Source organism: Podarcis filfolensis (assembly GCF_964270895.1).
Source record: "Podarcis filfolensis genome assembly, chromosome: 5".
Lineage (NCBI taxonomy): Eukaryota > Metazoa > Chordata > Lepidosauria > Squamata > Lacertidae > Podarcis > Podarcis filfolensis.
In genome coordinates, this window is record NC_139608.1 from 50,459,742 (window position 1) to 50,475,706 (window position 15,965).

Genomic DNA, 15,965 nt, shown 5'->3' on the forward strand with positions numbered 1-15,965 from the left:
AAGCGTTTAATAAAGAATGAACTTTACAAGCAGATCTAAATACATTTTAGGGAGGCAAGATCAAAGTCCTACCAAGATGTTATCAGAGGATTTCTGGAACATTACAAAAAATGTCCTAATAACAAGGTACTTGAGATATACCCCGAAAGAGGTTTTTTAAAAAAATAAAAACTGATGATCTTCATGCTTCCAATTCTAACTCAGGAAGGTTTCCTCGTTTCGATGATCATTGTGATAAACAGGCAAATAGCTTTTCTTTTCCATCAGAGGATAAAATGATGGAATAGCCACGGAGCACTGATAATTTATTTCCTATTTCAGAGAGAAGCTGTACTTCTCAAGGGGATATGCACACCATTTTTCAAGCTTTGAGTCAATCTTCTAAAGAAGTTGTCTGTAGATCATGATCAGATTTGTCTAGGGAGTGTATCTATCATGGCGCAATGAAAATCATTCATTTTTCAGACCTGTCAGGCAGGGTAGACACCTGTCCTTTACAGAAATGGGAAAAGTGATAGAATCCATATAGCATATGGAAGGGATGAGACTCCATTACTAACAACCTGAAAGTGTGAAAAGGGTTGCATTACAAAAGCAGAGAGGTCCAGAAAAAGAATTAGTTATGTGTATGTCTCTGTATTTAACCTGTGCTAAAACTAGTTCTCAATCTAGTGTGCCAAAGGAAATGCAAATGGCAATAGAAAGACATCTAACATATGGCATCTCTGCACTTTTGCTTGACTTGTACATTCCCTTGGGACAACATGATGGGATGTTCTGTGCAATGGAATATTCAGTCTATATCCCATTGAAATCAAAGGCAAAACTTCCAGTGACTGAATGGATTAGGCTCACATCCAAAGCCTTTTATCACAGATGTGTAAAGGAACTTGAAAAGGAATTCATCTAAAACATATCTCTGTATGTGCTGCAATAAATAGGCAGCAGCTTGGCTAGCATGCATACTGAGTTCATATAACTGTAAATCCTTAATTAGTTAACTAAAACCAGTGGCAGGTTTTCAACCATAGCATAATTAGGCAAAATGTAATGCAAATTGTGAAGGAGCTGTACACAATAATGAATAAATGTAGGCAAGGTGTGTGTGTGTGTGTGTGTGTGTGTGTGTGTGAGAGAGAGAGAGAGAGAGAGAGAGAGAGAGAGAGAGTAAAACACCATCAGATGAACAGTAGCTATAGCCAAGGCTTTCCCCCACCCTCCCCACCCCATCCCGTTGACAAAACTGCTTTGGTGTTACATGCTTCAGCTCTGGTTGGATATAACCAATGTTTTGTCTTTCCTGGGTCATGGTCATAAGCCTCTAGTCTGGAGCAAGGCTCTCATCTTATAAAAGTTGTACTAAAAGAGAAAAAGAATGACCAGTGTCAGAACTATTATTATCAAATGAAGCTGATGTAAAAGGTGGACTTCGAGACCTACCCAAAATACAGTCCATTTATACTATTTAAAATACACCACTTTCACTTTTATGTTTATTTATTCCAATGATTGTCAGAACTGCAGTATACCAAGGTCAGGCCACTGGTCCATCAGACTCAATACAGTGGTACCTCGGGTTACATACGCTTCAGGTTACAGACTCCGCTAACCCAGAAATAGTACCTCGGGTTAAGAACTTTGCTTCAAGACGAGAACAGAAATTGTGCTCTGGCGGCACAGCAGCAGCAGGAGGCCCCATTAGCTAAAGTGGTGCTTCAGGTTAAGAACAGTTTCAGGTTAAGAACGGACCTCCAGAACGAATTAAGTACTTAACCTGAGGTACCACTGTACTGCCTTAAACCAGGGATAGCCATCATGGCACCCTCAGATGTTGTGGACATCAGCTCCCATCATCCCTGACCAATGCTGGCTAGGAATGATGGGTGTTGGAGTCCAAAATGTTTGGAGGGCTCCACATTCAGACAAAGGTGCACAGAACTGAATATGGGGCCTTCTGTGTGCATCTCTGTCACTCTTGTTCTGTTCTTTTTCATTTCTTAAAACTGTAAACAAAGTGAACAGTAGTGCATGCTACTATTTTGAATGCTCTACTCTACAGAACCTAAGAGTAACTTATAGTTCATCCAACCAATCAAATAAACCTGTCCATATACATGTTTTAAGCATTTCTCTCAGAAAAAGCCAGATAGTTATGTGTTTGAGTACTTTCACTCGTACAGCTGGTTAGTAAATCTAATTGTCTGTACCAGTGACAACTTCAACACATGGGTGTGCTCATCAGAATCTTGCCCTTGCCTGTACTGCTGTTGGGTAGTGTATCTGCATTATAAACTCACCCTGGCTGATGTCTGCAGGATGGAGAAAGTGCAAATTAGTTTGACCTAAGATCTCATAATATTCATTTTTAATCACTGCTCTCAGAAGGCTGGCACATCAGTCATGACAAGTGTTCTTCCTGGACACATGTCTTCCCAGAAATCGTAGGCACAACTACCACCCCCTTCACATTCCCATCAGGCATTGAAGCAACTTCTGACAACTTAGGAACTCTCAGCCTTGGCAACTGAAACTGATGAGTTTAATAAAAGAGCCATGTTGCTTTCCAAAGGGAAGTGTAACTTTGTACGTCAACATCTTGGCACAAAAGAATTGTCTCTGATTGATGGGGATGTTAAGCCCAAACTTACCTTAGGGGAGAAAGAAGGGGGAGTGGGAGTAGAAGAGAAGCATTTGCTTTGAGCAGCTGGACCTGGTAAACAATATAAATTAGGACCTTTCTGGCTTTTGAGTTTGTAAATGGCGCTCAGTTATTTCCGTCTGGCCCAATAACAGCACAGATGATAATGTCAGCTTAGAGATGCATTCAGGAGATGTCACATGTTCATCTCCCAACACATTTTTGGGGAGTGTGAGAAAAATATATTCCTTTTACTTTGCTCAGCTTTCCAAAGCCATTGGTAGGGCCATGTGAACTCTACAGCTCTGTGCATAAATGAAGAAAATCATGTCAATTACAGTGGAACCTCGGGTTACATACGCTTCAGGTTACATACGCTTCAGGTTACAGACTCCGCTAACCCAGAAATAGTACCTCGGGTTAAGAACTTTGCTTCAGGATGAGAACAGAAATTGTGTGGTGGCGGTGCAGCGGCAGGAGGCGGCCCCATTAGCTAAAGTGGTGCTTCAGGTTAAGAACAGTTTCAGGTTAAGAACAGACCTCCAGAACAAATTAAGTTCCTAACCCGAGGTACCACTGTAGTTATATTGCTCTGATTACATAATTTAGCTTACTACATTGTGGTCTTGGTCAAGTGTTTTGGAAGAATGAAGTTGATGATGAATGGTGTAGAAATCTAAGGCAAAGGTGAGGAGCAACAGAAATTCCATTATTAATTATGTCAACTGCATAACAAGTCCACAAGTTCCACTGATTCCTGTGGGAACATTTCTAATCTGGGATTTTTATGATTTTTCACACCCCCTTTTACAATGACTGGGGCAACCCAGTCAGATGGATGGGGTTTAAATATTATTATTATTATTATTGCTTCCTGAAATGGCTGTAGCCAACCAGCAAAAGAGAGACAAGGGAAAAAAGAAAGTGGGTAAATTCCAGCTCTTTGAATATCTGAATCTGCAGACTGCATAGTGAGGTTTGGACATAATTCTTTACATTTCGATAAGCGAGTTTTCATTTAATGAGCGGGCAGAAAGCAGGACCTGTATGTTAAACATTGTTTTGACATTTCCGTTATATTGAAATGTGTGTAAGGTACGCAGGTTAATAAACTAGTTATATAACTTGTGTAAATTACGTAAATTATGTTAAAGAGCAGACAGCAAGAGGAATAATGCAGTATTTGTCAGAAACCAAACTGCCGTAGAACAAAAATAGCACTTTCTCTGTGCACTCCTTGAGTGCTTCTGTCTGGAATGTGTCCTTGAACTGTGATGTTTCCTACTTGCGTAGATGGTGGATGGTGGAGTGTAGATGCCTTTGACATTTAAAAATAAATAAATAAATAAATAAATAAATAAAGTTATTTATATCCCGCCCTCCCCGGCCAAAGCCTGACTGAAATGTGGCCTATTGTTCAAGGGTAGGAGACAAATCCATTGCTTCACTTACTTTTTGCCTCTGGTCTTACCCACTTTCCCCTCTGATCCTGCCTACCACTGACACACAGTTCCCAGGAGATTACCAATAAGTGAATGAACCCTGTGGCTGGGAAAGGTACTCTGCCCTATGCATAGATGGTAGGGCTTGGGGCAGCATGGCAGCAAGAGCTGGGTTGGGGTCACTGGGTACACCTCTGCCCTGCCGCTCATACAGTTCAGGGGAGGAATACTCAAGCAGGGCTATACTCTTCTCACCATTTGGTTCAACGTTCTGGTCCTGTCTGAGAACAAAAATATTGAGGTATAGGAGTTTGTAAAATGCTTGGACAAGATAAATAGCTGCTGTGGATAGGGAGCTTTCTGTCACATATGGCTGGTAACGTTAATGCCTCTGGTGTTTTCTCATTGACTTTGACTTACAAAAAATTTAAAAGCTCTCTGCTGCTTTTATTAGTGGGCTGTGGTGGGTCTCCCTTCGTGACTGAGGAGGAAGTTGTGTGGCTGTGTGAACACTAGTTAAGTACACATCGGTGGCTAGGATGTGAATGATTTCGCTGTGGTTGTGCACCAAGCAGCTTCTCTGCTGTAAGCATTAGTGATGCAATTTCTTAACGATCCATTCAGACAGTGTGCAAGAGCCTGAAAGAAACAGGTTGAGACAGATATTTCCCTCTGGGAAATGCCATCCGAGAATATGTTAATCTGACAAATACACAAAAGACCGTCCTCTGTTGGCGAAGCATGAAGAATCCCTCTGTATTTTGGTATTTGATCCGTCTCCCTCTTGAAAACTAGGGGGGGCGGCGCGATGATTGTTACCCACTAATCATAACAGATCGTAGGGAAGTTGAGAGACATCAGGGCCGCCTCATGCTGCAAATTTGATGTTGTCTGCACCATCTTTGACAATGCACTTGAAATTAATCAGAGGAGAAATGTCTCATTGGATTACATTTAACCATGAACACTGATCAGTTGCATGCAATTTTAACTCCGCTGTTGCATGTCCAGGACACTTTATTTAAAACATAGACGATAACGTATTACCCAATATGTAGGAGATGATTTGGCATTTTGTGAAGTCAAAGGAAACACAGCTGGATAATTGATGGCAGTATTGTAGAGCTGATATTTCCTATGGCATGTGCATACACATATAGGTATACATATAGATATAAAATATGGATAATGTGAACTGAGGGACTAATGTGCAGAGCAAGTGCACCCTGTGCACGTTCATCCTAATGAAGAACATACACATGCATTGTCCATGAGGAAATTGTGTACATTTCCCAGTCAATAAACAGACTCTCAGTAAACAGACTCTCCCACAGGCCATGAAGAATGCACATAACTTGACATTTTGTACGCTCTCCAGACATCATGCATAATTTCCAACAAGTTTGAGGGAATAAGCCTGTCTCAGCTGAATTTTACACATTCTCTGGACAATATGCCCACTTTCCAAGTTAATTTCCTTTGTTAATATCACTAGTTCAGAGGTGGGCAACCCATCCCTCTCCCTGCAATAGTGATTAAAATTCTCCTTTCACTCTAGTGGCCGCAGGCTCCTCCCGCTCACTACTCAACTGTTCCCTGCATTTATGCTAGGAGTAGTTTGAACTGGGTGCATAACAACCAGCCATTATGTACATACTCCATGAGGCATGGTGAATGTGCACAATGGCTGCTTGTTATGCACTCAACTTAAAACTACTCCTAGCATAAACACTTTCCCCCTCTGACCTACCATGGAATCTCTGATGTAACCTGCTTGGATATTTTCATCGTACTTCATGCACTCCAGGGAAAGAGCCAAAAGCAGCTCCTTGCAGTACCACCAGCACTGCTGTAAGCAATATATGTGTCTCCATTACATGTCACAGGCACCTAGTAGATTGTTCCTGTGACATTATTGGTAATGAGCAACACATAAAACACGTGTATCAGAACAATTTAAAAGGCTCCTTTCTGAGTACATGGTGAATGATGTGAGTGTCAGTGATCCCCCTGGGCATTCATGTTAAACCTTTTAACGGGGTTAATGTTTCCATTTTGCATCTTCTTGTTTGTTTTGTTAAAAATTAGTGTTTGTTTCCCTTACCCATTATTCTTCACATATGAAATTGACCAAGGATATTGCTACTATATACTTATGCATGCTGTATACTGAGGTTTTATTCACACTGCGGGTGGTGCTGTAGTATAATCTAGTCTAATGAGCTGAGAGGGCTTCTGTGGAGAGTTTGCTTATCCTGCTCTTAGCCTGCCAACAAATCGTCGGCAGGAGTCTATGGTGAATGATTTCATGCACATAGCTGTAAAAAGCTGAGCTCAACTTTCTGCCTTATACAAGAAACACAGTGGAAGAGCATCTGTCTTGCATGTAGAAGGTCCCAGGTTCAACTCCCAGCATCTCCAGAAAGGACTGAGAGTATCTCTTGTCTTACACCTGGAGAGCTGCTGCTAGCCAGTGTGGACAGTAGTGGGCTAGATAGACAAACGGCCTGATTGTGCAAAGGCAGCTTCCTGCGGGATATCAAGTAAGCAACTAAGCATTTGCGAATGGGGACAGATGGTGGTTTGCTGACAAATAAAGAAGCAAATGAAGGGGTCTCAACCCATAGCAGTAGACTTCCTTGCTGTGGACTGGCAGGGGAAAGTCTGTGGTTTGGCACTTATCCACACAGGCCAATGATTGAAAACCACTGGAACAGAGGCGTCTGGATATGTGAAGTTCATATCACTGTGGCTTGGATCTACTATGGAATTAACATTCCAATCTGGACTGTGTTTGAACAGCTAGGATGGTTAAAATAGGTTTGGCACGTTAGGGGGATAAAGGAAGAAAGGATAGCAACAAAGACAAATTTATTTCAAAAAATGTTTCCAAGCTAATGATAATGTCTGAAATGATCTATCTTTCAAAAAGGCAATACCAGAGTATGAAACTGCCTGCCAGAGAATACTTTTAGATCTCTTCTTCCTTTGTTGTGCTAGAGGCAAAGTATTTGTGATTTGGTGAATTTTTGCCATGAAAGATACAAAATGAATTAGTTTCTTTTTGCATTGAAGTGCATGGACACATCCTTTGCTCCTAAGAAGAGCTAATGCCCTCTCCCTCTCTCTAAGCGTACACACACACACACACACACACACACACACACAGAGTTCCAAATGCTCCTATCCAATTAAAATCCTCTGCAGGTCTGTAAAGCTATTGACAACTTGTTCCATGTCACTAAACTTGGTTGGCTGCCCTGACTCCAGAAATAAAAATGCAGTGCTTCATAAATGATCTCAGCATTAATAAGAGCCAGGAGGGATGCCTTTTAGAGGTAACCAGGGTTTTTTTTACTAGGGATGTTTCATGCCATTGTTTTTCTTCTCTGCTAAATTGTCCTTTCTGCATCAGGCTTGAGAAGAGAGATCAATGCATGATGATGAAGAAGAAAAAGACGAATCAATGTTATTATTTCTGATTTACGCTGCTGTATATTGCAGCAGAAATTGCCCACGGAAGAAATTGTAGATTTCTAAAGTAAAGGTGGTCAGAAATTGGTAGTTTTAATCTTATTTTACTAATTTGTGCATTAGCATTTTTACTCCCTGTGTAGAACCACAATCTTGGTTGAAAGTAATAGGTGGTTTTTAAAAAAGTGCTCATTAAAGTCAATGCCAGTCTTTTTGGTTGACCGCTCAGAAAGCACCTGCCATTTGACTAATGGCTTTAGTGCTGAAATGTGAAGGTCATATGCTGTACGAAGTCACTGGGAAATCTTGCTGGGGAGAGAGGGTAGGGAATTCCAAGGTGGGTTTTGAATATTAGATACACTTTCAAACCCCAAGCTAAATATTGCCTGCTATTGTTTGCAAAGGAACTCAGCTCATAAATAAATGGGGCTGCAACCTGAAGCCTCACCCTTCCAGCATAACTGCTCCATTTAAAAGTTCAGGACAGAACGAAGGGCATCCTTTCCAAACCATTTGCTTTGCTCCTTGCAAGGGGCACTGGATATCTTGGTTATAATTAATTCATTAGTGCATTCACACTGGCCTCCTAACAAATCTGCAGAGAACTAGGAGGAAGTCAGTGGATAAATAAGGAGGCACTTGGGCAAACACTCAAAATTCAGTCATCTATTTTCCCCACTAGCAGCTTTTAGAGAGAGAAGGTTATGAAGGGTTTTCTCTCTCTGTGTGTGTGTGTGTATGTGTGTGTTTTAAAGCCTAATCCGTTCAGTCAGCAGTGTCGAGAGTAAAAGCTTCTTCTTCAGCTTGGTGTCGATGCTTGGTTGAGTCTTAAAGCTTCATGGTTTTTTGACACTGCATTGAATCTGAAGCTTTGATGTCTGAGGCTGCTGCCTTCACAGAGTAAATCACATTTTAAAGTTTATCAGTACAGTGAGTACTGTCTTCTCTCTCGCATACACATATACAGCCTCACCTTCCCATTGCTTTTTCTTTTTGTGAGAGCACCCAGAGATATTTTCTTGGTATTAAATGTTTCTTCCGCTTACATCTTTTTCAGTGACAGGTTGGCACTTTCCTTCCCAAAAAGTGGGATGATTTTTCTATCCTGGGTTTGAGAGGGCACAAGGGGAGGTGGAAAAAAGGCAGGAGTGGGACAGAGAATGTCTGGATAAAGCAGAGTGCTTGTGTTTCCACTTGGGCCTGTCACCCTACTGTTTCCCTCTGTCTATGGCAAGGGACACAGGGCTTCTGTGATTTGCGCATTATATCCTTGTGGGATTCAGCATTTGAATAGACACTGCTGGTGGTCACAGATGGCCACTTTCAGCTGGAAAGATCTTCACAGGGGAATGTAATGATCACCTGAATACCTCCTTGTCATGGCTTCCATGGAGTAGCTATCCTGTGTGGTCATGTTTCCTAAATGCCTTGTGTTTGTAGAGTCTCTCAGCGTGAATACTCCTGTGTTATGCATATCCAATCTTCTACCAGAAAAAGTTCTTATGTAGATGACAGCACCATTGCAATTCCAAACTCCTCATTATTTGGCATTACTATCTTTCCTCTCTTCCATCCCTGATCACCAGCTCCTACTATTTACTCCCTTTTACCAGTCCCCATGGATGGTTAAATCTGTCCATTTTGGCTCCTTTCTATTTCTCATTTCTCCAGCCAATTTATAACATTTTCACATCAGTTTCCACTTTAAAAAAAAGGTCCTAATGAAAATTCATCAGCATCTTAATGTGAATTTCTCTTAATATACAAATGTTTGCAAAGCGATTTCCTATAATATAATGCATTTTTATGTTATTTTCATGAGTATATGCATTTTTATGCACAATTTGGCCCAGTATAGGCATTGTTATACATATTACTTGGCTGGAGGACTGCATTGCACACTTCAGAAGAGTACGAACTATAGCTGGGTTTCCATTAACACATTGTTTCAGAAAGTGTGAATTAGAACATAAGATGTGAACACAGGGACATAAGAAGAGCCTGTTGGATGAGGCTCATCTTTTCCATCATCCTGTTCTCACAGTGGTCAACCAGATGCCTGTGGGAAGCCTTAGGTAGGTTTGCATTTAAATTTGAACTTAATCAAATTTCCCCCCACATCCCTACCAGCCCAACTTACCCCCCATTGGTAGCATCAACACTGTTTGGATGCTTCCATTTTTTTCAATTGGCATTATGATTTCTGTCTGGAAAACATTCCTGATTAGAGGAGCATTTCCCCCAATGATTGGGTCAAGAGAGCAGGTGTCACTTTGTTTCATTGGTGTCCTTTGTCACAAATCCATTAAAAGTTTTTTGATTTTTTTAAACAATCTTTCCCCTTTGGCCTTTGAATAAATGGAACCTTTCCACTCAAGCTATCATGTTCCCTTTCAGGAAGCATACATGAATGAGTCCCTGGGTGGCAGGAACTGTATAGTGTCATGTCTTTCCCCTCATTTCCTTTTTAACAGAGCTCGTTCTTTATCAGTCAGTCTTTACAGCTGTAGGATATTCAGTCAACCCCTGCCACCTGCCATAGTTACTTCCATAAAGAATGTATTTCCTTTACCTTCAGCACCCTCTTGTTACAGCTTGGCATAGTGCAGAACTCATACAAATGGGCAGGAGGAGGAACTCTTCCCCTCTTATTGCAGCATCCTCTCTCCAGATTTTGATATTCCAAGGGAGATTAGGAACGTTCCATCCCTGCAATATATATTCTCTGCAGCTTAAAAAAAAAAAGGTTTTAAAAGGGCTACTCCTGTAAAGTTATTTTATTTTTATTACACTGTGTTCAGGGCTGTATTGTTTTAAGGGTGAGGACTATTTTATAATGTCTTTGGCAGTTTTTCCAAGTTTTAAATTATGTGGTGTTTAAACACTGTTGCAGGCTTAACTCATATATTTGCCATATGATGAGAAATGTTTTCTGAAAGGTGTAATTAAAAATGTTAAATAAATAAATATGAGAATGTTTTGCTAATCATAGAGAACTCCTTTTAGCCACCTCCCAAAAAAGTTTCAGTTGTTTCATCTAAGAAACAGGAACCCTCAAATTTAGATCCTATGTAATATCCACCATGTGAAAGTCTCTGGAAGTATTCCTGAATGGCAGTGGCTCCATAGAGGAGGCATAATAACTGAAAGCTCTAGGCAGGGATGTTGCCCTCCAAATGTTGTTTGACTCCAGATCCCAGCAGGACCAGCCAGAATTGCCAATTGCCAATGGGTCAGTATTGATGGGAGACGTAGTCCAACAATATCGGGGGCGAGGGCAAAAGTTCCTCACATCTGCTTTATGGAAATATTGCCACAGATTCCTAGTACTTCAGTGCTAGTGCTAGTGCTAGTGTGGAGACTCTCCTCAGAGCGGGTATGATCTCTGCGGCAAACTGCTCTCAAATATTAGACATTCTGTATCAAACCACCACAAGAAAAATGTGTCTCCAGATGGCAGCTATGAGATAGCATATTGAGGAAAAACACTAACCGTTCATATTCACGAGCAGGGAACTTCATTAGCAAGGACCATTTGTGGTGTGAAACTGATAACGGAATTGACAGGAACTGTTTTACTGGACAAGACCTATAATTAGGGTATTAGATTGTCTTGGTGTTTAAAAACTGTTTATTATCATGGGCTGGCAATGTACTTTGCTGACATAAAACCTGACCTAACCTTCACAGATAGTGTTCTATACAACTCATGGAAGGAACTATCATCTTGCTCACTATTTTTTATGGGAGCAGTCATCATACATTCTGAAAAATGATGTGCATCCTCCAATAAATCATATTTTCCTTGATGACATATGTCACTTTAGAGTGACAAAGGAAAGGGGGCATTTGGAACAGATAAGGGAGACACAACATGGGGATAATGGATGGCTCCCTATCTCTTAATTTTTGGTGCTTAGCACACATTGACAATGATCTCTAATGTTCAGATAATGGCATGCATTTCTCTATTGGAATTAAGGCCTAATTTGCTGTGTCTGAAAAAGCACAGCCTCAAAAGTTGCCATTCCAGGGCTGTTAAATATAGAAAAGACAACAACGGCACCAGGTTGGCTTTGGCAACTGTCTTTTTGGAGCCAACATTATCGTTACATGGGATTAGTTCTCCAATGTGTCTCACTTTGCACTTATCCACATTGAATTTCATTCGCGGTTTTGTTAAGTTGCTCCCTTCATTTCAATTATCTTTATATAGCACTTTGCAGCCTGCTTTCGACTTACAAGCTTTGAATGACCCTGATCTACTGATCAGTTAAAGTCACCCTGCTCATCTGATTCAGTTCATTTAGCATATGGTTTTAGTTCATCTGGCTGCAATCTTTTCTGATCACTCTAATATTAGCTTTGCATCAATTCCTTGGAGAAAGAAAGAAACAAAAAACCCACTCCTTTTCATAACCTTAAAGCCACCAGAGGACTTGGACTACTGCATGCAGAGTTGCATGGACAGCTGCAACACTGAGGAGTTAAAAGTAAGCCATGTGAGGAGGACTGTTCATAGCCCTGACCCTGGGCCCTCCCATCAACATCAGCAGTGCAGTAAAAATGTTCCTATGAAGAATCAGATTTAGCGGGTGCGCAGAGAGAGGAGGGGATAGAATATTCTGTTGCACTACATTCACCTTATAATTAATTATAATTAATTTAAACAGCAGAACTACATGTTTAAAATCAGGACAACCCACTTAGCAGAGAACAGGAGAATAAAACATGCCAGCGCTAAATATTTAAAACTGGTGCAAAGCTGAAAATTTTCACAAAGCTAAAACAATGCGAGGCGCAGCATAATAAAGATTAAAAAGGCCTGAGACCATATATTGGCCTGATATATAAGTTTTAAAGTAAGCAACAAGTGGGCCCTTCTGGGGGCAGCATTCCACAACTCAGGGACCATTATTGAAAAGGACCTTTCTCTATCATTCACCATATTTCATTTGGGTACTTGGAAGGAAGTGTCAGACAAGGATATCAAGGAACAGTAGGCAATGTGAGAACAGGGAATTCTTCTGATAGTGAAGTACAATGGTGTCGTGGTAAACTTTGAAGTATAGGAACTCATCATGACAGCCTCCATAGCTATACCCTAACAAGAGTCCAAAACTAAAGGCAAATATGTTGATCCATTATTATACTCAAACACATACACATCAAAGAGTAGCATTACATAAGACAAGATCCAATTTATTAGAATCTGCATGACTGCAGTCCTAAAAATTGTTTCCCAGCTTGAAGTAAACATCATTGAAATCAATATCCTTTCTACTGACTGCATAGGTTCAGCTTGAGAAACCCACTGAGCTTCAACAAAAGATCTTCAACCAGCTGAAATGCAACCTTAAGCTTTCAGTCAGAAATGCAAAACACACAAATAGGTGTTGCAGTTAAAATGCAGGCCTGAAGTAGGAGCCCAATAAAAGAAAAGGAAAGAAGCATCCAGCCTCTGACTTCTTCTATGTTAATTGGTCACATCCAAATTTGAATTCACTCATTCACTTGCTGGAGCAAAGAGGGTCTGTCAGTTACCATGGTTCTCAGGCAAATCACTTGTCATTGCTACTGCTCTGAAAAAAGGTCTTGGAGCTATATTTCTCTGCAACCCTCCCACCATAATACTGCTGAAGTCACAAACTGCAAAGGGCTTTAAAGGTCAAAACTAGCACTTCGAATTAGGTCTGGAGAAGGACTGGGTACCAGTGAAAAGGATAAGACAAAATGTTTGTAACACTTGATGCCCGTTAATATATTTGCAGATATTCTGAGGTATCATTTCCACCTCAGGAACAAGCAGTGTGGAGTTCTAATTGCATCAGCCTGTGGCAAGGTGGTTGACCTGCAAAATTTACATGCTACATTCAGCCTAAGTTGCAGCAAGTGCCTACCTAGTGTCTACATTTTGAGGTGAAATGTCTAAAGTTGATCAAGCCTGCATTCAGTGTACGACACTGGCACTGCTCACTCTCCCTGGGTTTACTTGCTTGACACATAACATAGGCTTACTTATTTCCACAGCCAACACACATTGAGGGAATAGTGAGAATGGGCCCTCATTATATTGGTTCAACAGAAGGGAAGTTGCTATTTCAGCAACACCAGCATTGGAGTTTTCATGTCACACCAGCAGCACAAGCCCTGGTACTGCAGTGTCCTAGCATGGGAACACTTATCATTAACCACATGACCTCCAGCAGCAGGAACTAACTGATGACTGGGATATTATGCATCAGGTTGCTGTCCTTCCATTATTTCCACCACATAAAAGGCCATTAAGGGATACTGAAAAGTGCCATTACCACCCCATCCCACTTCTCATTTCTCTTCATTTAAAAATTGACCATTATGACTGCTTCCTATCGCCTATCTTTTGATCAGTTGCAGATCTAGGGTTAGGGAACTATGCTTTTCAGGCATAGTTCCATGCTTAGTGTAGTGCTTGAAACATCCTTTGATGATTCACCTTATTAATGGACCTGTTATTAATTGTTGTCTAAATCTTGGCGGTAAATTGTTTTATGTAAAGAAGGTTTAGAGATTTGGGGGGGGGGGGAGGTTTGACTGCCTTTACTTCTTTTGTTTATTTGTTCATTAAAATTATAGATTGTATTTTTAACATTTTTTTGTTGTAAACTGTTCAGGTAATATTTATGGCCAGCTGTATAATAATAATAATAAGTAGTAGTAGCAGTATATACAACTTTTATTGATGCTATGCTACCTACTATTTCTCTGCCTAAGAAAGCAGTCTTAGTGTAAATTTACATGCTGAAGCCATGTGAACTGCAATGTGGCAACAACATCAATTTTTTATGTATACAGTGGAACCTTGGGTTGCGGACGTAATCTGTGACGGAGGCACGTCTGCAACCCACAGCGTTTGCATCCTGAAGCGCCGCGTCTGCGCAGGTGTGACTTGGCGCTTCTGCGCATGCGCGAGCAGCGAAACCCGGAAGTAACCCATTTCGGTACTTCCGGGTTTTCCACGGTCTGCAACCTGAAAACATGTAACCTGAAGCGTCCATAACATGAGGTATGACTGTATAGGAAAAAATAATCTGCTACCAAGCATTTATAAAATTCAAGAAAATATTCCAGGGAATCATCCATCAAGGCATCCAAGGCATGATCTCATAGAAGCTTCATGGAGAAGTTTCAGGTGACCAGTCAATAGACAAAACTGTTATGCTTAGAGAAAAATGACTGTTTAAGATCCTGAAAGATAAAAGCTAGGAAGAAATCTTAATACAAGCTATCTCAATGTGTCGTTGAGTCAGGCCAGAATGACCAGTAATAGGTTTTGGTAACCTAATCTCTCTCCCACCCCCACCCCACCTCTGATTTTTGCAGAAAAGCTCTTTGGTAATATGAATGCTGCTTCATCATACAGCTTCATTACTGAGGACAATCAACTTCTGTGTTGTATTTACTGTACAATTTTTGATTTATGGATTGTATGGAGACACTGCATTTGCTATTGAGTAATGGCTTCTTCCACCCCTAATGCCCCATCCTCTTGCCTTAGGGGCCTTCTAAGGGGCCTACTGACAGAAGAATTCTGAGGGAGGTTCTGAACCTCTGAGTCTTGGTATAAAAGCAGAGTTGGGGATGTTGCTAGGTATCAACACGATCAGCTTTGGGGCTACTTAGGGATGTGAAAGTGTATGAAAAAGGAAATAAATAGCTAGACTATGACTATATCAGTGCAGTTGGTCATCACTCCATATGCTCCATCACTCCACATTGACACCATGGCTGTCTTCAAGTAAGTTACTCCAGGGTTTTGAAGTGGTCCCACTGATTTTGATGTAGCTATTCAAAAATTACTTGTTTGGATCTTATTGATATATGTTGTAAAGCAGTCTGAGTTGTAATAGTGATGGAAGTGCTTATGCATTATGTGAATGCCATAACTGACCTGCTTCACATGTTTGGTGAGTCTACCAGATTGCTTATAAAAGCACCTCTGCAGCCAACAAGCATGTGGTCTGGTTGGAATCACATTGAAGCAATGTTCATAAAAACCAGACTACTGCATAGGATTTGGTTCAGTCCTAGCTCATATGGTGGATTCATATGGTCATCTGGGGCAGGCGCCAATGGTTGCTGACAAGCTCCTAGCTGCTCAGAATCACATGGAGCCATCTTTTGGGGGGTGGGGGGTGGAATTAAACCTCCATGATGAGGACCTGCATTCAGACCTAGTGTCCTGAAATACTTTACATTTGTGCAAGGTGATTGGTGGGGACAGTGAAAACATCCCAACACTTTCCCTCTTCTGGTTGCTAGTGTACATAGCAATGTCTTCTTCCCCTACTCCTTTGAAGAGCTTTTTGTTGGTAGCTCCATGTCTGCAGAATGACCTCCCTACGAAACAGCAGCTCACCCCAAGGATCCTT

The 15,965-nt window shown here is 41.0% G+C and overlaps 1 protein-coding gene across 14 annotated transcripts in view; it reads right to left on the reverse strand.

The window, feature by feature from the left end:
- Positions 1 to 15,965, reverse strand: part of LOC310763898 (uncharacterized protein) — a 110,235-nt gene that overhangs the window by 91,131 nt on the left and 3,139 nt on the right. For 2 of the 14 annotated variants that reach the window (XR_014548885.1, XR_014548894.1), the window contains exon 2: positions 10,127 to 10,285. The exons of 9 other annotated variants lie outside the window; for them this stretch is intronic. The gene's annotated coding sequence lies outside the window, so the exon portion shown is untranslated. Of the gene's footprint in view, positions 1 to 4,876; positions 4,994 to 7,415; positions 7,497 to 8,233; positions 8,446 to 10,126; positions 10,286 to 15,965 lie in introns of those variants that run through there. 3 more of the 14 variants (XR_014548897.1, XR_014548898.1, XR_014548899.1) reach the window with 3 other exon arrangements.